The sequence below is a fragment of the Lissotriton helveticus genome, chromosome 6, assembly GCF_964261635.1.
Source record: "Lissotriton helveticus chromosome 6, aLisHel1.1, whole genome shotgun sequence".
Taxonomy (NCBI): Eukaryota; Metazoa; Chordata; class Amphibia; order Caudata; family Salamandridae; genus Lissotriton; species Lissotriton helveticus.
The window spans coordinates 682,678,419-682,699,166 of record NC_136067.1 but is presented as its reverse complement, the minus strand read 5'-3'; the positions used below and the strand labels follow the sequence as shown (position 1 = coordinate 682,699,166).

The following is a 20,748-nucleotide window of genomic DNA, read 5'->3' as shown; positions in this document are numbered from 1 at the left end:
CACTCTGGATTGTAATTATCTAAAGGGTCTTCCTTGGTGTCTTGGGTGTCCCCTTGTGTGCCAGTTAGGTCTATTGTAACTACCTCCACTGTCTGATCTACTATCAAGTTTGTTTCTGTTTGATATTCTTCTGGTGTTTCCTGTACTATTTGTGTGGGTGTTTGGGTCTCATCTTTTTCTATCTGTGGAGTTGGTTGTATGTGTGGCGTTGTGTTTTGTGTACTAGTACTATCTGTATTTTGTTCGTTAGCATTTTCTCTAATTTTTGTGCTTTCTTCTGCCTGTTTTGCTTTTTCTGTCTCGGGGTTTTTTTTCTGATTTCTCTTTTCTGCTACTTGTTCTGGGTATTTAGGCATTTCTCTATTGGGGCAGTTTTTGTACAGGTGGTTGTTTCCCCCACATAGATTGCATTTTTTGGGGGCTTTACAGTCCTGTGCCATGTGTCCCTTTTTCCCACAGTTCCTGCATATGTCTCCTGGGCACCACTCTTTAGTGTGTCCAAATTGTAAGCATGCCCTGCAAAAGTTTGGCTGTCCTGGGTAGTAAAGAAAACCTCTATTGGGCCCTATTGAGAAGTTAAGGGGGGGGTGTTTTGTTCCTCCTATTCCTTCCTCATCTGCTTCCAGGGTGACCATGTATCTGCGCTTCCCATTCCAGATGCCCCACTCATTCTTAAGTTCACTTCCTCCCCTTACAGTCTGGCAGTACCTGCGTAGGAAATTGGCAATTTCTGTTGGGGATGCGAAGGGGTTGTACATATGTACAGTTATAGGTATTTCTCTGGGTGTGGACAGGGGGGTGATGTTGTATCCCTCTAACTCCTCCTTATCTTTATAACAATTTAGGTTAAACAAGCATTTGTGGTACATTGTCTCATTATCAAAAGTGACATCAAAGAGCCCTCTAATTCTGAAGTCTTGTAGGCATTTTACTGCCGTGGGATCTATATCTAAAACCTTTTTGAAGACAGTGTCCATTAAGTGGCTTAGGTTCCTTTTGTGTTTTGCCTCATCCTGGATTTCAAATCTAACTGTGTTCCTTATACCTGTGGGTGTTGCTTGTCCTGTCGCATTTCTTGCTGCTCCTCCTGCGCGATTTCCTCCTGCTGCATTCGCGTAGCTTTTGGGGTCCCCCATGTTTGGTTGTGTGCCCCCTGGCCGAGCACCTGGCGGTGCGCCCGGGGGCTCACTGATTTTGGCCTTCTCCTCCCCTGTGTGGAATTGGTGGGGTTCTTATGCTGGCAGAAAGGTGCGTGCCCCTAGGCCGTGCACCAGCCGGTGCGCCCCGGGGGCTCGCGGTATTTCCTCTTTGATTCTTTGCTGGGCGTGCCCCCTGGCCGAGCACTGTGAAGTGCGCCTGGGGGCTCGCGATTTTTGTCTCCTTTTTGGCTCTGAATACGTTTGGGCGTGCCCCCTGGCCGAGCTCTGTGATAGCGCCTGGGGGCTCGCTTTGTTTACCGTTTTTCCTTCGCTAGGGGGCGCTGCTGGGTCGTTTTATGCGCAGCCCTCGAAAATATGCCTGTTCAGCTCGTCTGGCGTGCCCCTTGGCCGAGCACAAGACTGTGCGCCGAGGGGCTCGCGTTTTTCCCGTTCTTTTCTGTCAGTGCGTGCCTCCTGGCCGAGGGGGAGTCTGCGATTGCTCCCTGGATCTTTGCTGGCCAGCTGTTGTGCTTTTTCCCGTCTGCGTGCCCCCTGGCCGAGCACCAGCCGGTGCGCCTGGGGGCTCGCGGTAATGATTTAAAATTGCCGGAATTCGAGTGTTTTTTTTTTTTTTGGAGTCTCCCCGGGCCGAGCACCAAGGAGGTGCGCCCGGGGTCTCTCCAATCAGCTGTTGCCTGCGATTGCTTTGCGGGTGTACTGGATTATGTTTCCCGGTATTTTCGGGGTGTCCCCGGGCCGAGCACCGCCGGTGCGCCCAGGGTTTCCCCGCCTTTCTTTCTCGGGCTCCTTATCTTCCTCCCACCACCCCGTGTGCTATTTAGCTCACCTGTTCCTGGCCGTGTAGGCCAGGTGTTCCTATGTGGGGGGGTCGAAATTCCTCAATTGAGTGTCCCCGAGCCGTGCACTATCTCAGTGCGCCCGGGGTCACTCCAGAGTGTCTCCTGGCCACGCAGCTATGTGCGGGCCTGTGGTCAGCTCTGGAGGGGCTTCCCCTTCACCCCCCGAGTTTCTGGGCATCAGCTGGGCCCCGGACAAGCCAGGTGCCGCAGCCCGTCCCTCCACTCAGGCGGATCCAGGTATCCCTCCTGTAGTAGGTTTCTGCCCTGTTGGAACGGTCCCAGGGTCCACGCAGCCTTGCCACGGACAAGCCGTGGAGCGAAGGCCCAGTGTCCCCCAGGTGTCCCTCGAAGGTGGTCACCTCGGCTTTAGCCTTTCCGCCCTCAGTCACGCAGCCTTGCCACGGACAAGCCGTGGAGCGAAGGCCCAGCAACCAAAGGGTTTCCAGGGGTCAAGCGCCCTCTAGCTATTCACAAGTGTATTTCTACACTTGATCTTAGCTAAAAGGCCGAGAAGCGATAACCAGAATGGTGCCAGAATTAACGCCTCCCGAAGAAATCCACCTGGCTGACCCGGACCGGGGTCTTCCCTTGCATCGCCGCTGGACGCCCTTTCGCCTCTTTTTCAGACTCCCAGCAAGAGCTCATCATGTGCCGGTGGAAAGGAGGCCCCGGCCTCAGGCCTTCTCCCGGCTCCCAGAGTCCTCCTGGGCTGTCGCCTCATTAGGCGTCACTTAGCATACCCACGTTGTCCTCTTTCTAGTATTTGCATGCCCCGCCCCTTCCTGCGCACTGCTTCCAGCCGGCTGGCCAGAAAGCCTGGCAGCCAGGGGATGCTGGGAATCAGCCCAGGATGCCCTGGACAGCTCCCTGACCGGAAATGGCCGCCCCCTGGCCCCTCACCCTCGCTTGCCGGGGACACTACTCCCCTGCAGCCTAAGGCCTATAGATAAGGCTTGGCCGTTCGTGGCCGTTCGGGGGCGGGCAGAGAAGGAAAAGGACTCTGTATTTTTCTTCTTGCTCAGAGAAGCCAAGGGCAGTGTCCACTTCTCAGCCAGCCAGCCAGCCAGCCTGCCTGCCTCCCTCCCTCCCTCCCTCCCTCCCACTGACTTGCTGGGAACCTTCTTCCATTCGTTCCCCAGTGAAATGGATCCAAAACCAACGAAACTCTGCTGCTGGAAAAACAGTCTTTTTCCGACCTTTGTCTCTTTTCAAAGTGCAGCGTCTGGATGGAGAAGGGGAGAAAAAAAGAAATAATTTTTTATTTGCATTTTTTTCGTAAACCCGAAAAATTAATAAATAAATAAATAAATAACGCACGGCCCGGGTGGGGCAAATAAGTCAAATAAATACATAAATAAGGCAAGACACGGTGACCAGTTTGCTTTTATTCACACGCAAACACAATAGCGCCACTTTACAGGGTTTGGTAGTGGAGCGCTACTCTCGTTTTCTCGTCTATTTTTCAACAGCATTGTTTTCCCCGGGTGGGGAAGTGCACCATTCCTGGAGGTACTGCAATACCAGGTTGATGCGTGGAGTGGACAGAGCAAGCTCCTATTCCATCTCCCTGTTCCAAAAATCAATTTAATATATGGTCCCCAGATAGAGGACGTATCAGATATTAAACTGATAAGAACAGATACTACACTTGATCTTAGCCAAAAGGCCGAGAAGCGATAACCAGAATGGTGCCAGAATTAACGCCTCCCGAAGAAATCCACCTGGCTGACCCGGACCGGGGTCTTCCCTTGCATCGCCGCTGGACGCCCTTTCGCCTCTTTTTCAGACTCCCAGCAAGAGCTCATCATGTGCCGGTGGAAAGGAGGCCCCGGCCTCAGGCCTTCTCCCGGCTCCCAGAGTCCTCCTGGGCTGTCGCCTCATTAGGCGTCACTTAGCATACCCACGTTGTCCTCTTTCTAGTATTTGCATGCCCCGCCCCTTCCTGCGCACTGCTTCCAGCCGGCTGGCCAGAAAGCCTGGCAGCCAGGGGATGCTGGGAATCAGCCCAGGATGCCCTGGACAGCTCCCTGACCGGAAATGGCCGCCCCCTGGCCCCTCACCCTCGCTTGCCGGGGACACTACTCCCCTGCAGCCTAAGGCCTATAGATAAGGCTTGGCCGTTCGTGGCCGTTCGGGGACGGGCGGGGCGGGCAGAGAAGGAAAAGGACTCTGTATTTTTCTTCTTGCTCAGAGAAGCCAAGGGCAGTGTCCACTTCTCAGCCAGCCAGCCAGCCTGCCTGCCTCCCTCCCTCCCTCCCTCCCTCCCTCCCTCCCTCCCTCCCTCCCACTGACTTGCTGGGAACCTTCTTCCATTCGTTCCCCAGTGAAATGGATCCAAAACCAACGAAACTCTGCTGCTGGAAAAACAGTCTTTTTCCGACCTTTGTCTCTTTTCAAAGTGCAGCGTCTGGATGGAGAAGGGGAGAAAAAAAGAAATAATTTTTTATTTGCATTTTTTTCGTAAACCCGAAAAATTAATAAATAAATAAATAAATAACGCACGGCCCGGGTGGGGCAAATAAGTCAAATAAATACATAAATAAGGCAAGACACGGTGACCAGTTTGCTTTTATTCACACGCAAACACAATAGCGCCACTTTACAGGGTTTGGTAGTGGAGCGCTACTCTCGTTTTCTCGTCTATTTTTCAACAGCATTGTTTTCCCCGGGTGGGGAAGTGCACCATTCCTGGAGGTACTGCAATACCAGGTTGATGCGTGGAGTGGACAGAGCAAGCTCCTATTCCATCTCCCTGTTCCAAAAATCAATTTAATATATGGTCCCCAGATAGAGGACGTATCAGATATTAAACTGATAAGAACAGATACTACACTTGATCTTAGCCAAAAGGCCGAGAAGCGATAACCAGAATGGTGCCAGAATTAACGCCTCCCGAAGAAATCCACCTGGCTGACCCGGACCGGGGTCTTCCCTTGCATCGCCGCTGGACGCCCTTTCGCCTCTTTTTCAGACTCCCAGCAAGAGCTCATCATGTGCCGGTGGAAAGGAGGCCCCGGCCTCAGGCCTTCTCCCGGCTCCCAGAGTCCTCCTGGGCTGTCGCCTCATTAGGCGTCACTTAGCATACCCACGTTGTCCTCTTTCTAGTATTTGCATGCCCCGCCCCTTCCTGCGCACTGCTTCCAGCCGGCTGGCCAGAAAGCCTGGCAGCCAGGGGATGCTGGGAATCAGCCCAGGATGCCCTGGACAGCTCCCTGACCGGAAATGGCCGCCCCCTGGCCCCTCACCCTCGCTTGCCGGGGACACTACTCCCCTGCAGCCTAAGGCCTATAGATAAGGCGTGGCCGTTCGTGGCCGTGCGGGGCGGGCAGAGAAGGAAAAGGACTCTGTATTTTTCTTCTTGCTCAGAGAAGCCAAGGGCAGTGTCCACTTCTCAGCCAGCCAGCCAGCCAGCCAGCCTGCCTGCCTCCCTCCCTCCCTCCCTCCCTCCCTCCCTCCCTCCCACTGACTTGCTGGGAACCTTCTTCCATTCGTTCCCCAGTGAAATGGATCCAAAACCAACGAAACTCTGCTGCTGGAAAAACAGTCTTTTTCCGACCTTTGTCTCTTTTCAAAGTGCAGCGTCTGGATGGAGAAGGGGAGAAAAAAAGAAATAATTTTTTATTTGCATTTTTTTCGTAAACCCGAAAAATTAATAAATAAATAAATAAATAACGCACGGCCCGGGTGGGGCAAATAAGTCAAATAAATACATAAATAAGGCAAGACACGGTGACCAGTTTGCTTTTATTCACACGCAAACACAATAGCGCCACTTTACAGGGTTTGGTAGTGGAGCGCTACTCTCGTTTTCTCGTCTATTTTTCAACAGCATTGTTTTCCCCGGGTGGGGAAGTGCACCATTCCTGGAGGTACTGCAATACCAGGTTGATGCGTGGAGTGGACAGAGCAAGCTCCTATTCCATCTCCCTGTTCCAAAAATCAATTTAATATATGGTCCCCAGATAGAGGACGTATCAGATATTAAACTGATAAGAACAGATACTACACTTGATCTTAGCCAAAAGGCCGAGAAGCGATAACCAGAATGGTGCCAGAATTAACGCCTCCCGAAGAAATCCACCTGGCTGACCCGGACCGGGGTCTTCCCTTGCATCGCCGCTGGACGCCCTTTCGCCTCTTTTTCAGACTCCCAGCAAGAGCTCATCATGTGCCGGTGGAAAGGAGGCCCCGGCCTCAGGCCTTCTCCCGGCTCCCAGAGTCCTCCTGGGCTGTCGCCTCATTAGGCGTCACTTAGCATACCCACGTTGTCCTCTTTCTAGTATTTGCATGCCCCGCCCCTTCCTGCGCACTGCTTCCAGCCGGCTGGCCAGAAAGCCTGGCAGCCAGGGGATGCTGGGAATCAGCCCAGGATGCCCTGGACAGCTCCCTGACCGGAAATGGCCGCCCCCTGGCCCCTCACCCTCGCTTGCCGGGGACACTACTCCCCTGCAGCCTAAGGCCTATAGATAAGGCTTGGCCGTTCGTGGCCGTTCGGGGACGGGCGGGGCGGGCAGAGAAGGAAAAGGACTCTGTATTTTTCTTCTTGCTCAGAGAAGCCAAGGGCAGTGTCCACTTCTCAGCCAGCCAGCCAGCCAGCCAGCCTGCCTGCCTCCCTCCCTCCCTCCCTCCCTCCCTCCCTCCCTCCCTCCCACTGACTTGCTGGGAACCTTCTTCCATTCGTTCCCCAGTGAAATGGATCCAAAACCAACGAAACTCTGCTGCTGGAAAAACAGTCTTTTTCCGACCTTTGTCTCTTTTCAAAGTGCAGCGTCTGGATGGAGAAGGGGAGAAAAAAAGAAATAATTTTTTATTTGCATTTTTTTCGTAAACCCGAAAAATTAATAAATAAATAAATAAATAACGCACGGCCCGGGTGGGGCAAATAAGTCAAATAAATACATAAATAAGGCAAGACACGGTGACCAGTTTGCTTTTATTCACACGCAAACACAATAGCGCCACTTTACAGGGTTTGGTAGTGGAGCGCTACTCTCGTTTTCTCGTCTATTTTTCAACAGCATTGTTTTCCCCGGGTGGGGAAGTGCACCATTCCTGGAGGTACTGCAATACCAGGTTGATGCGTGGAGTGGACAGAGCAAGCTCCTATTCCATCTCCCTGTTCCAAAAATCAATTTAATATATGGTCCCCAGATAGAGGACGTATCAGATATTAAACTGATAAGAACAGATTTTTTTTTTTTTTTTTTTGAAAAAATATACTTTATTTAGAAAAATTGTTTTGTCATAGATACATGTTAACCAATCCCATTGTGGGTGGCATACTTTTTAACTGGACTAGGTGTTGCACGCAGGCAGAGACCTGTCAGTTTTCCATCGAGATATGTTTCATTGTAAGAGAAAACACTTTTATGCTAAAGTGTTTTCCTAAATATTTTTTAAGTAACCCATTCTGCCCATTTTTTTTGTTTCCATATTTTTTCTGCTTGTAGTTTGCCTTGTTTTTTAATGTCCACATAATAAAAAACCATTATTTTATCCAATGCAATATTTATACAATCTTTGGTGGAGAAGGTCTTGTGTTGGTAAACTCCTAGGTTTCTTGTGGTCCATAAACTTTCTTTCACACATGATATGATTTTCAGAAGTAGGTTGTGTTTGTCTTTAGTACATGTTGTGGGGAAACCATACAGGATGAGTTCATAGTTTATGTTGTTTTGTCCTGTGATCCCTTTTATCAGGGGACCAATGGTTTTCCATGTTAGCTGTGCAAAGTAGCAGTTCCAGAGGAAATGGAGTACTGATTCTTCCGCTTTACAATTGTCTCTTGGGCAGGTAGATTGCTTTGCTAGTCCTCTCTTATGTTGGAAGCTTTTTACTGGTAGAGCCTTGTGGATGGTTAGCCATGCCAGGTCCTTTTGGCTATTGGTGATCTCCTTGCTGTTCGCCATTGTCCATGCTTTTTTGGAGAGTTTTTCATTGAGGTTGTTTGCAGGTGTCATAATTTCTTTGTCTTGTATGGCTTCTTTCAGGGCCATTCTGTGTATGAAGTCCTCTGGTTTCAGTTGTATTTTCTTCATACTTTTCAGAAAGTCATCTATAATGTTGTACATTTTTGGAGGGACAAAAGCTGTGGGTAGTCTGTTGTCTTGTTCTAATAGTTTTGCTGTTCTAAAAATGTTTGCAGCTCCATATCTGATGAAGTGTGCTGCAATGTTCCTTCTTTCTCTAATTGCATTTAGACATAGGCTGGTGTACGTGACGAGGAAGAAGAGGTATAGGTTTGGCACTCCCTTGCCCCCATTTTCTAAGCTTTTGTAAACTATCTCTCTTTTAAGTTTTTCCATTTTGGAGGACCAAAAGAAGTCAAAAATTGTTTTCTGCAGACTCTTGAGTGTCTCTTTGGAGGGAGGAAAAATCACTGCATAGTATAGCATCAAAGGGAGCAGGACCGCTTTAATTACCAGTATTTTTCCTACCAGGCTTAAGGATCTACTTTTCCATAGTCCAATTTTTTGGTTTATCTTATTTTTGACTTCTGTCCAATTGTCTTCTCCTGAAGTGTCTTCTGAGAACCTGACTCCTAGTATCTTTGTTGGTTGTTTGGTGGTTTTAACTGGTATTTTTGCCAAGTTGTTCCAATTCCCTACTGTAAGGCAGGTTGTTTTGTCTAGGTTTAGTTTTAGTCCTGATGCTTGTGCAAAGATGTTGCAATGTAGAATTGTTCTTGAGACTGACTGTGGGTCTGGGCATAATATTGTTATATCATCCATATAGGCTATGCATTTTGCTTTATTTCCCCCTGCCCCCGGGACAAAGATTCCTTTTATTACCTTGTCTTTTCTCAGGGTTGCTAGGAGTGGTTCTAGTGCACAGATGAACAGTGCTGGTGATAGTGGGCAACCCTGTCTGACTCCTGTGCCTATTTGTACTTCTTTGGAGAGGTGGTTATTTATCTGGAATGCACTGGAGGCGTTAGAGTATAGCAGTTTTATTATCTTAGTGAATCCTGGTGGGAAACCCATATGGTGTAGGACTTTAAACATGTATTCATGGGAGACACTATCAAAGGCCTTTTGAAGGTCAAGTGAGAGGACTCCTAGTGGGGAGTTTTTTTCTAGCGCCATCCAGATAGCATCTCTTATCGTGATCATGCTGTCCCATGATTTCCTACCAGGGACTGCACAGGTTTGGTCTGGGTGAATGACTGCTTTGAGCACCTTTTTAATTCTATTTGTCATCAGTTTGCTTAGTATTTTACTGTCTACGTTTAAAAGAGTGATGGGTCTCCAATTTTCCAGGCATTCTTTGTCACCTTTTTTATAGATTAGGGTTACTACTCCTTCTAAAAAGGATGGTGGGAGTTGTTTTCCTTCAGTTGCTTTGTTGAGCATTTCAATAAAATCTCTTGCTATTGTACCCCAGAAGGTTTTATAGAATTCCCAGGGTAGGCCGTCTTTCCCTGGGGCAGAGTTTTTTGGTGTCTGGGCGAGTGCTTCTAGGAATTCCTGGCCTTCAAAGGGTTTTTCTAGGAAGGATTTCGCTTCTTTTGTCAAATTCCCTTCTAAGTTTTGTAGGAAGTCATTTCCTGTATCTTCCTCTATTCCTTTTTTTTTGTAAAGGTTTTTGTAGAATTCTGCTGTTATTTCTAGTATTTCCTCTATTTTATTTGTTGTTTTTCCATTTTTATCTTTTAGGCCTGGGATATTTTGTTGGGCTTGCGCTGCTTTTTTGAAGAAAAAAGCGTTGCATTTTTCCCCTTCTTCGTATTCTTTTACTCTTGAGTTAAAGATGGTCTCTCTGCCTTTTTGTAGATACCATTTTCTTATGTTTTCCCTAGTTTTTAGCATCTCTTCCTTTACTTCTACTCCTGCGTCTTGCAGTTCTATTAGTAAGGCCAGTTTTTCTTGGTGGTTTTTAAAGTCAGCTCTTTGTTGGGCTGCTCTCTCTCTTCCTATATTTGAGAAAAAGTTTTTGGTTTGTTTTTTAACAAATTCCCACCATAGGGTGAGATTTTGGAAGTTTTTCTTTTGTTTTTCCCATTTGCTATATTGAGTTTGGAATGCTGTTTTTGTTTCTTCCTCAGATAGAGTTGAGGTGTTTAGCTTCCAATAGGTCTTTCCTTTTTGGGGTGCATGAGGTAATTGGCATTCTGTTATGACTGTTTGGTGGTCAGTTAAGCAGCTATCATCTAGTTTTGATGCTATGCATTTTATTTGTCTGTTAGCGAAGATAAAATCTATTCTGGATGTGGTGTTACCATCTCCAGATAGCCATGTGTAGCCCGTTGTGTTCGGGTTGCATAGGGGGAATGAGTCTTGGAGGTTGAAATTTTTTATTATATACTTAAGACTTTTGGAAGTAGTATCTAATTTGTACTGCATGGAGGATCCATATCTGTCTCCTGGTGACAGAATGCAGTTGAAGTCTCCTGCTATGAGGCATGGTTGGTTGCCAGTTAAGAAGAAATTTAGGTTTTCTAACAGTTCTTTCCTTTCATTCTTTTTGGTATGGGCATATATATTAATAATTTTTAATATATTTTCTCTGTAATTTATGGTTAGCATTTGTGCTCTCCCTGGCGAGATTATAGTCTCTTGTATTAGTTGTGGGTGGTTGTTTGTAAAGAGGATCCCCACTCCTGCATTTTTATTTCCTCCTCCTGACCAAAAGGAAGGACCCAAGGGCCATTCTTTTTCTATGTGGCTGTATTCGTCAGCATAAGGTAGGCCACATTCTTGTAGACATATGATGTCTGCTTTTAGGTTTTTGCAGTAATGAAATATAGCTGCTCTCTTGGTTTGGTTTCTCAAACCTCTAACATTTAGGGAGGCTATTGTTATAGCCATTATTATGATTTTCCACATCATTTTAATTTTAAATTTATATGCTGTCAGGTATCTCATTCTCCTGTTGTTGGAGGATTGAGACACTTTCAAAAGTTGATACAATATCGTCTTCATCGTTGAAGTATATTTGACTGTTGCCTGGTGGCCCTTCTTTCTTTTGGTTTCCCTCATCTAAGATGAGGTCCTTTCCATTTTCTATGTCAGACAGACCTTCCATGTGGAGGTCCTCTGAGTCTGGTAGGTTCGCCAGGCTGCTAAATCTAGAGCCTGGACTTTGTGAACTTCCCATTTGGCTGAAAGCTTTTCTTTTGTTTTTGTTTGGTGGGGCTTCTTGTAACAAAAGGGTTCTTTTTATTTCCTTTCTCACTTTTTTCTTTGCTATCTGTCTGGCTGATACTCTCAGAGCGCCTTTCTCTGATTTTTGTGAGCTTGAAATATCTTCGTTTTCTGATTCGGAGTCTGATAAGTTATTTACATTTGGGGCATCACCTGTTTCTACCTGTCTTGTATTTTTTTCCTCCTTGTTTCCATTCTCTGCATCTTTGTTTGTTTCTTCCTCTTCCATTTCTATCTCTGGCTGCATCTGGGGTTCTATTGACTGTGTGATGTGGGTGCTCCCTGTGTTTTGTGTCACTGCAAAAAGCCACTCTGGATTGTAATTATCTAAAGGGTCTTCCTTGGTGTCTTGGGTGTCCCCTTGTGTGCCAGTTAGGTCTATTGTAACTACCTCCACTGTCTGATCTACTATCAAGTTTGTTTCTGTTTGATATTCTTCTGGTGTTTCCTGTACTATTTGTGTGGGTGTTTGGGTCTCATCTTTTTCTATCTGTGGAGTTGGTTGTATGTGTGGCGTTATGTTTTGTGTACTAGTACTATCTGTATTTTGTTCGTTAGCATTTTCTCTAATTTTTGTGCTTTCTTCTGCCTGTTTTGCTTTTTCTGTCTCAGGGTTTTTTTTCTGATTTCTCTTTTCTGCTACTTGTTCTGGGTATTTAGGCATTTCTCTATTGGGGCAGTTTTTGTACAGGTGGTTGTTTCCCCCACATAGATTGCATTTTTTGGGGGCTTTACAGTCCTGTGCCATGTGTCCCTTTTTCCCACAGTTCCTGCATATGTCTCCTGGGCACCACTCTTTAGTGTGTCCAAATTGTAAGCATGCCCTGCAAAAGTTTGGCTGTCCTGGGTAGTAAAGAAAACCTCTATTGGGCCCTATTGAGAAGTTAAGGGGGGGGTGTTTTGTTCCTCCTATTCCTTCCTCATCTGCTTCCAGGGTGACCATGTATCTGCGCTTCCCATTCCAGATGCCCCACTCATTCTTAAGTTCACTTCCTCCCCTTACAGTCTGGCAGTACCTGCGTAGGAAATTGGCAATTTCTGTTGGGGATGCGAAGGGGTTGTACATATGTACAGTTATAGGTATTTCTCTGGGTGTGGACAGGGGGGTGATGTTGTATCCCTCTAACTCCTCCTTATCTTTATAACAATTTAGGTTAAACAAGCATTTGTGGTACATTGTCTCATTATCAAAAGTGACATCAAAGAGCCCTCTAATTCTGAAGTCTTGTAGGCATTTTACTGCTGTGGGATCTATATCTAAAACCTTTTTGAAGACAGTGTCCATTAAGTGGCTTAGGTTCCTTTTGTGTTTTGCCTCATCCTGGATTTCAAATCTAACTGTGTTCCTTATACCTGTGGGTGTTGCTTGTCCTGTCGCATTTCTTGCTGCTCCTCCTGCGCGATTTCCTCCTGCTGCATTCGCGTAGCTTTTGGGGTCCCCCATGTTTGGTTGTGTGCCCCCTGGCCGAGCACCTGGCGGTGCGCCCGGGGGCTCACTGATTTTGGCCTTCTCCTCCCCTGTGTGGAATTGGTGGGGTTCTTATGCTGGCAGAAAGGTGCGTGCCCCTAGGCCGTGCACCAGCCGGTGCGCCCGGGGGCTCGCGGTATTTCCTCTTTGATTCTTTGCTGGGCGTGCCCCCTGGCCGAGCACTGTGAAGTGCGCCTGGGGGCTCGCGATTTTTGTCTCCTTTTTGGCTCTGAATACGTTTGGGCGTGCCCCCTGGCCGAGCTCTGTGATAGCGCCTGGGGGCTCGCTTTGTTTACCGTTTTTTCCTTCGCTAGGGGGCGCTGCTGGGTCGTTTTATGCGCAGCCCTCGAAAATATGCCTGTTCAGCTCGTCTGGCGTGCCCCTTGGCCGAGCACAAGACTGTGCGCCGAGGGGCTCGCGTTTTTCCCGTTCTTTTCTGTCAGTGCGTGCCTCCTGGCCGAGGGGGAGTCTACGATTGCTCCCTGGATCTTTGCTGGCCAGCTGTTGTGCTTTTTCCCGTCTGCGTGCCCCCTGGCCGAGCACCAGCCGGTGCGCCTGGGGGCTCGCGGTAATGATTTAAAATTGCCGGAATTCGAGTGTTTTTTTTTTTTTTTTTTTTTTTTGGAGTCTTTTGGAGTCTCCCCGGGCCGAGCACCAAGGAGGTGCGCCCGGGGTCTCTCCAATCAGCTGTTGCCTGCGATTGCTTTGCGGGTGTACTGGATTATGTTTCCCGGTATTTTCGGGGTGTCCCCGGGCCGAGCACCGCCGGTGCGCCCAGGGTTTCCCCGCCTTTCTTTCTCGGGCTCCTTATCTTCCTCCCACCACCCCGTGTGCTATTTAGCTCACCTGTTCCTGGCCGTGTAGGCCAGGTGTTCCTATGTGGGGGGGTCGAAATTCCTCAATTGAGTGTCCCCGAGCCGTGCACTATCCCAGTGCGCCCGGGGTCACTCTAGAGTGTCTCCTGGCCACGCAGCTATGTGCGGGCCTGTGGTCAGCTCTGGAGGGGCTTCCCCTTCACCCCCCGAGTTTCTGGGCATCAGCTGGGCCCCGGACAAGCCAGGTGCCGCAGCCCGTCCCTCCACTCAGGCGGATCCAGGTATCCCTCCTGTAGTAGGTTTCTGCCCTGTTGGAACGGTCCCAGGGTCCACGCAGCCTTGCCACGGACAAGCCGTGGAGCGAAGGCCCAGTGTCCCCCAGGTGTCCCTCGAAGGTGGTCACCTCGGCTTTAGCCTTTCCGCCCTCAGTCACGCAGCCTTGCCACGGACAAGCCGTGGAGCGAAGGCCCAGCAACCAAAGGGTTTTCAGGGGTCAAGCGCCCTCTAGCTATTCACAAGTGTATTTCTACACTTGATCTTAGCCAAAAGGCCGAGAAGCGATAACCAGAATGGTGCCAGAATTAACGCCTCCCGAAGAAATCCACCTGGCTGACCCGGACCGGGGTCTTCCCTTGCATCGCCGCTGGACGCCCTTTCGCCTCTTTTTCAGACTCCCAGCAAGAGCTCATCATGTGCCGGTGGAAAGGAGGCCCCGGCCTCAGGCCTTCTCCCGGCTCCCAGAGTCCTCCTGGGCTGTCGCCTCATTAGGCGTCACTTAGCATACCCACGTTGTCCTCTTTCTAGTATTTGCATGCCCCGCCCCTTCCTGCGCACTGCTTCCAGCCGGCTGGCCAGAAAGCCTGGCAGCCAGGGGATGCTGGGAATCAGCCCAGGATGCCCTGGACAGCTCCCTGACCGGAAATGGCCGCCCCCTGGCCCCTCACCCTCGCTTGCCGGGGACACTACTCCCCTGCAGCCTAAGGCCTATAGATAAGGCGTGGCCGTTCGTGGCCGTGCGGGGCGGGCAGAGAAGGAAAAGGACTCTGTATTTTTCTTCTTGCTCAGAGAAGCCAAGGGCAGTGTCCACTTCTCAGCCAGCCAGCCAGCCAGCCTGCCTGCCTGCCTCCCTCCCTCCCTCCCTCCCTCCCTCCCTCCCTCCCACTGACTTGCTGGGAACCTTCTTCCATTCGTTCCCCAGTGAAATGGATCCAAAACCAACGAAACTCTGCTGCTGGAAAAACAGTCTTTTTCCGACCTTTGTCTCTTTTCAAAGTGCAGCGTCTGGATGGAGAAGGGGAGAAAAAAAGAAATAATTTTTTATTTGCATTTTTTTCGTAAACCCGAAAAATTAATAAATAAATAAATAAATAACGCACGGCCCGGGTGGGGCAAATAAGTCAAATAAATACATAAATAAGGCAAGACACGGTGACCAGTTTGCTTTTATTCACACGCAAACACAATAGCGCCACTTTACAGGGTTTGGTAGTGGAGCGCTACTCTCGTTTTCTCGTCTATTTTTCAACAGCATTGTTTTCCCCGGGTGGGGAAGTGCACCATTCCTGGAGGTACTGCAATACCAGGTTGATGCGTGGAGTGGACAGAGCAAGCTCCTATTCCATCTCCCTGTTCCAAAAATCAATTTAATATATGGTCCCCAGATAGAGGACGTATCAGATATTAAACTGATAAGAACAGATACTACACTTGATCTTAGCCAAAAGGCCGAGAAGCGATAACCAGAATGGTGCCAGAATTAACGCCTCCCGAAGAAATCCACCTGGCTGACCCGGACCGGGGTCTTCCCTTGCATCGCCGCTGGACGCCCTTTCGCCTCTTTTTCAGACTCCCAGCAAGAGCTCATCATGTGCCGGTGGAAAGGAGGCCCCGGCCTCAGGCCTTCTCCCGGCTCCCAGAGTCCTCCTGGGCTGTCGCCTCATTAGGCGTCACTTAGCATACCCACGTTGTCCTCTTTCTAGTATTTGCATGCCCCGCCCCTTCCTGCGCACTGCTTCCAGCCGGCTGGCCAGAAAGCCTGGCAGCCAGGGGATGCTGGGAATCAGCCCAGGATGCCCTGGACAGCTCCCTGACCGGAAATGGCCGCCCCCTGGCCCCTCACCCTCGCTTGCCGGGGACACTACTCCCCTGCAGCCTAAGGCCTATAGATAAGGCTTGGCCGTTCGTGGCCGTTCGGGGCGGGCAGAGAAGGAAAAGGACTCTGTATTTTTCTTCTTGCTCAGAGAAGCCAAGGGCAGTGTCCACTTCTCAGCCAGCCAGCCAGCCAGCCAGCCTGCCTGCCTCCCTCCCTCCCTCCCTCCCTCCCACTGACTTGCTGGGAACCTTCTTCCATTCGTTCCCCAGTGAAATGGATCCAAAACCAACGAAACTCTGCTGCTGGAAAAACAGTCTTTTTCCGACCTTTGTCTCTTTTCAAAGTGCAGCGTCTGGATGGAGAAGGGGAGAAAAAAAGAAATAATTTTTTATTTGCATTTTTTTCGTAAACCCGAAAAATTAATAAATAAATAAATAAATAACGCACGGCCCGGGTGGGGCAAATAAGTCAAATAAATACATAAATAAGGCAAGACACGGTGACCAGTTTGCTTTTATTCACACGCAAACACAATAGCGCCACTTTACAGGGTTTGGTAGTGGAGCGCTACTCTCGTTTTCTCGTCTATTTTTCAACAGCATTGTTTTCCCCGGGTGGGGAAGTGCACCATTCCTGGAGGTACTGCAATACCAGGTTGATGCGTGGAGTGGACAGAGCAAGCTCCTATTCCATCTCCCTGTTCCAAAAATCAATTTAATATATGGTCCCCAGATAGAGGACGTATCAGATATTAAACTGATAAGAACAGATTTTTTTTTTTTTTTTTTTTTTGTCAGGGCATCGTTTCTGGTTCAGATACATCAATCGTCACCTTCCACAACACCCTTGTTATTCGTAAGTCGTTGGTAACAAACTTGGCAACAAGTGCGCAAGCTATCCCATTGACCTTTTACCTGTGAAGGGAAAAGGTCACGTTAAATAAAATACATACAGTAAATTATTTACATTTACTCCACCTGTCTTCATCCGTTCTCTCCTCTCTCCGATCCCCAACTGGTTCCTGGATTGAAGGAAAAAATAGGGAAACACAGGTTAGTGGTCCCTCTGGGGGCCTCTTGAGTGACAAGTCGGCCTCCGTTGGGGTTGCTTTTGTTCCCTGAGTCTTTCTGGGGCCCCTGCGTGACAGGCTACCCCTTCGGTCCTCAGGTTTCGTCCTCGCTATCCCCATCTGATCCGTCCAGTGCTGTGTAGTCGCGCAGGAGGCTGTGGATCATCTTACGGCATCCCAGGGTTGATGTCTCCTTTTTCCCTACTACCAGGCGGTTTCTGGAGAACAGAAGAACATCTTTGAAACAGCACAGGAGCCTCCAGCAGCCCTGGAGGTCGCTTAGTGCGTGTGTCCCTGGGAACAGTCCATACATCACAGAGTCCGCAGTGATGCAGGTCGTAGGTATCCAGGCCCTAAGCTCTGTGCCCAGGGCCTTCAGCAGGTCCTGTGCGTACGTGCACTCCCAGAAGAGATGGTATGTTGTCTCGTCCACGGTGCATCCTCTTGGGCAGGACTTGTATCGGTTGAGTCCTCTTGCGTGCATGAAGGCTCTCACGGGAAGTCCTCCTTGGATGGCCATCCAGGCGGTGTCCTTGTGCTGGTTCGTCAGGCGTTTGGATGCGACGTTTCCCCACACGTGGTCTGCTGTGGCTGAGGGAAGGGCGCCGATTTGCTCGCTGACGTCTCTTGCACGTATCTGTTTCTGGACAAGCTTGGAGGTCCATGTGGCGGGGCTCGCTGTCTCCAGGCCAAATTCCTTCACAAACTTCTCCACCTCTTTGTAGAACCACGGGGTCTCCCAGTTGTACGGGACGGCGCTCACCCACTCAGCCCATCCGAGGCGCCTCCACGTTGGCAGCAGGAAGAAGCGTGCCATCAGAAAGCCGACGTGGCTCTCATCTTCTGTCCTCAGGGTGTTCCTCACGCACTGGCACACGAAGATCCCTCTCAGGATGGTGGCGATGTCCGGCACTCCTTTGCCTCCCTTGTCGTGGGTCTTGAACATCACCGTCCTCTTCACTCTGTCCATCTTCGAGCTCCAGATGAAGTAGAAGATCATTCTCGTGATGGCCTTGGCCGTTGTGGTCTGCACTGGCCATACTTGAGCGACGTACTGGAGTACTGGCAGGGTCTCGTTCCGCAGGACCAAAGACTTCCCTTCGATCGTCAGCTTCCGGAGGCTCCAGAGTCCCAGCTTCTGCCTTGTCTTCGCCAGTCTTTCCTCCCAGGTCTTCTCTGCTGCACCTTCTCCGCCGAACCAAACTCCCAGGATCTTCAGGAAGTCCCTCTTGATGGGGAATGGTAGTGGGTCTCGGGGGGGGGTCCAGTGTCCGAAGAGCAGGGTTTCTGACTTGGCGCTGTTGATCTTCGCTCCTGATGCCTTTCCAAACTCGATACAAGTCCTTTCCAGTTCTCTTATGGACGGCCCGTCTGCGCAGAATACTGAGACGTCGTCCATGTACAGAGAGCACTTCACTTCTCCTTTTCCTCCGCTTCCCGGTGCCTTTACTCCTCTGATGTTACTGTTCTGCCGGATGCGTTCCGCGAGGAGTTCTATTACGCAGATGAACAGGAGGGGGGAGAGGGGGCATCCCTGCCTCACCCCTGACAGGACCGGGAAAGGGTCGGTACTCCAGCCATTCACTGTTGCCGTGCTGGAGATGTCGCTATACATTGTTTTCACCACGTCGCAGAAGAAGTCCCCCAGGCCCAGCGCTCTGAGTGCCCGGTCCATGAACTCATGGGAAACACGGTCGAACGCCTTCTCCTGGTCCAGGCTGACCAAGGCCGTCGGGATCTTGCGACCCTTGACGTACTCGATCGTGTCCCGGACCAGGGCCAGGCTGTCCGCGATTTGCCGTCCCGGTATACCGCAGGACTGGTCTGGGTGGACTATCTTTGCTACCACTTTCTTTAGGCGGTTGGCCATTACCTTCGCGAGAATCTTGTAGTCCACATTGAGGAGAGAGATGGGCCTCCAGTTCTTGAGGTCTTCTCTCTCTCCCTTCTGTTTGTACAAGAGTGTTATCATGCCCTCTCGCAGGGATTGCGGCATACTGCCCTTGCCCACCATTTCCTCGTAGAGGGTCAGCAAGTCCGGCCCGATCAGGTCCCATAGTTCGACATATAGTTCCACTGGGAGACCGTCGTTCCCGGGTGTCTTGCCTCTCTTGGAGGTTGTGGCGGCCAAGTGCAGTTCTTCCAGGGTGAAGGGCGCATCTAGGCCTTCTCTCTCTTCCGGACCCAGTGTCTTTGAGATGCCCTCCAGGAAACTGTCCGCCTGGGCTCTCTCCGACGCCTTCGGTGAGTAGAGTTCGCCGTAAAAGTCCGTGACGACTCTCATGACGTCCTCTTTCTCACTTTGGAGGTTGCCCTCCGAGTCCCGAAGTTCCACCAGCGGTGTGTGAGTCGAGTGAATTTTCTTAAAAAAGAACGAGTTGCATTTCTCGCCCTTCTCTAGGTTCTCGGTTCTGGTCCTGAAGATGATTTTCTCGGATTCTTCCCTAAAGTGCTCTGCGAGCCCTTTTCGGGTGTCCTCCAGGTCGTCATCCACGTCCCATCCCCTGAGCTCGAGTTCGTACAGTTGCTGCAGTTTGCTCTGCAGCCTCCTGAACGTCCTCTTCTTTTCCCGTGCAGCAGCTCTGCTTGCATCCTGGAAGAAGCTCCGGAACCTGACTTTCACCCATTCCCACCACTCGCTGGCGGATTGAAAGAGGCCCTTCATGTCCCTCCACTCTATGTACGCGTCTCTGAGGTTCGCCACTAACTCCTCGTTGTCCAGCAAAGAGCAGTTCAGTTTCCACGAACCTGGGCCAGCGGGGAACTTCCCTGTAAGTTCCCCCTCAAAACTGACTGCTCTGTGGTCAGAGAAGTGGACGGCGACCATGGAGCTTCGCCCAGGCTTTACTGTTGGGGAGGTGAGTAGGAGGTCGATCCGTGAACGCACGGATCCGTCCGGCTTGCTCCAGGAATAATTCCTGGCGTTCGGCCCCATGCTCCCGATGACATCCCGGAGGGACGCCTCCTTTATCATCTCCACCAACAGCCTGGACGTCACATCCATTCCTGCAGAGCCTGGCCCACTGCGTCCATCCAACTCTACTATGCAGTTGAAATCACCACCCATCAGAATGGTTCTGGAGGTAACGAGTTGCAACCTGAGCACCCTGAACATCTCGAGTCGCTCATTCTTCTCCGGGGGGGCATAGACGTTGATGAGCCGAACGGGCTCACCGGCCCACGAGCCGTCCACGACCAGCACTCTGCCGTTGACCTGCTCGGTGACTTTGTCCACGGTGAAATGCCTTCCCCTGATTAGAATGGCCACTCCAGATGATTTGCAATCGTTCCCTCCAGACCAAAAGGACGGCCCGTGCGTCCACTGCCGTTCAAGCTGGCTGTACGACTGGGTGTACGGAATTCCGCATTCCTGTAGAAAGCAGATATCTCGGTTCTGGGTGGCCAGGAAGCGCAACGTGCCAACCCGCCTGACCTGATCCTTCATGCTTCTGACGTTTAGGGTGAGCAATGATATGGCCATTGTCTCTGTGCTATCGGTCAGTGTCTGGTTTCGGTACCTACTGGGGTTGAAGGCCCTGGGTGTCCCTACTGTGATTGTAGGTTGTCCTGTTTCTCTGGTGATCCCCACTCCGCTGAGGCGTCTCCTGTGTATTCGAAGATCTCCTCGTTTTCTACTACCAGGTCCCATTGGTCTGGTACGGTTATGGCTGCCAGGTCGTTGAGTTGGCGGTGGAGGTCCTGGAGGGTTGACTCCTCCTCTTCTTGCTTGTCTCCCACTTCCTCCTCCATCTCCTCCTCGTCGCTCACTATGACGATGTGGGTGTCGTTTTCCGTTTCGTCATCGGTGCCCGCGTTGTTCAATTTCTTGCTCTTCAGGAAGTCCTCCTTCCCTTGTAGCTTCCGTTTCTGGGGCCTGTCCGTTGGGTGTTTCCGTCTGGCCCCTCTACGTCTTCCAGTGTCTCCAGTTTGGGTTCCGTTGGTGGAGGTTTTTGTGCTGCCGCCATCTGGATCCTTGTGCTGGAGCGTGTTTGCTCTTTGGTTTCTGAGAGTTTTTTTGCTTTCTGGCGCAGCGACTGGGATTGCACTGTCTCCCATGACTCTATGGTCTCCCAGTCATCTTCGCTGTCCTTTTTCTTTCCCTTTTTGTCTGTTTTCTTGGCCCCCTTCGCCTTGGCAGAGTCCTTTTTCTCCTTTCTTGCCT

At 50.2% G+C, this 20,748-nt stretch overlaps 6 non-coding genes across 6 annotated transcripts; all 6 read right to left on the bottom strand.

Annotated features, from left to right (window-relative positions):
- Positions 1-3,486: 3,486 nt before the first annotated feature.
- Positions 3,487-3,677, bottom strand: LOC144764289 (U2 spliceosomal RNA). The gene has a single exon (XR_013596474.1). It is a non-coding gene; the product is annotated as a U2 spliceosomal RNA (small nuclear RNA).
- Positions 3,678-4,671: 994 nt separating this feature from the next.
- Positions 4,672-4,862, bottom strand: LOC144764288 (U2 spliceosomal RNA). Its single transcript, XR_013596473.1, has one exon. It is a non-coding gene; the product is annotated as a U2 spliceosomal RNA (small nuclear RNA).
- A 984-nt stretch (positions 4,863-5,846) lies between these two features.
- Positions 5,847-6,037, bottom strand: LOC144764286 (U2 spliceosomal RNA). The gene has a single exon (XR_013596471.1). It is a non-coding gene; the product is annotated as a U2 spliceosomal RNA (small nuclear RNA).
- A 998-nt stretch (positions 6,038-7,035) lies between these two features.
- Positions 7,036-7,217, bottom strand: LOC144764317 (U2 spliceosomal RNA). The gene has a single exon (XR_013596494.1). It is a non-coding gene; the product is annotated as a U2 spliceosomal RNA (small nuclear RNA).
- Positions 7,218-14,971: 7,754 nt separating this feature from the next.
- Positions 14,972-15,162, bottom strand: LOC144764285 (U2 spliceosomal RNA). The gene has a single exon (XR_013596470.1). It is a non-coding gene; the product is annotated as a U2 spliceosomal RNA (small nuclear RNA).
- A 972-nt stretch (positions 15,163-16,134) lies between these two features.
- LOC144764353 (U2 spliceosomal RNA) lies at positions 16,135-16,319 on the bottom strand. Its single transcript, XR_013596510.1, has one exon. It is a non-coding gene; the product is annotated as a U2 spliceosomal RNA (small nuclear RNA).
- Positions 16,320-20,748: the final 4,429 nt, after the last annotated feature.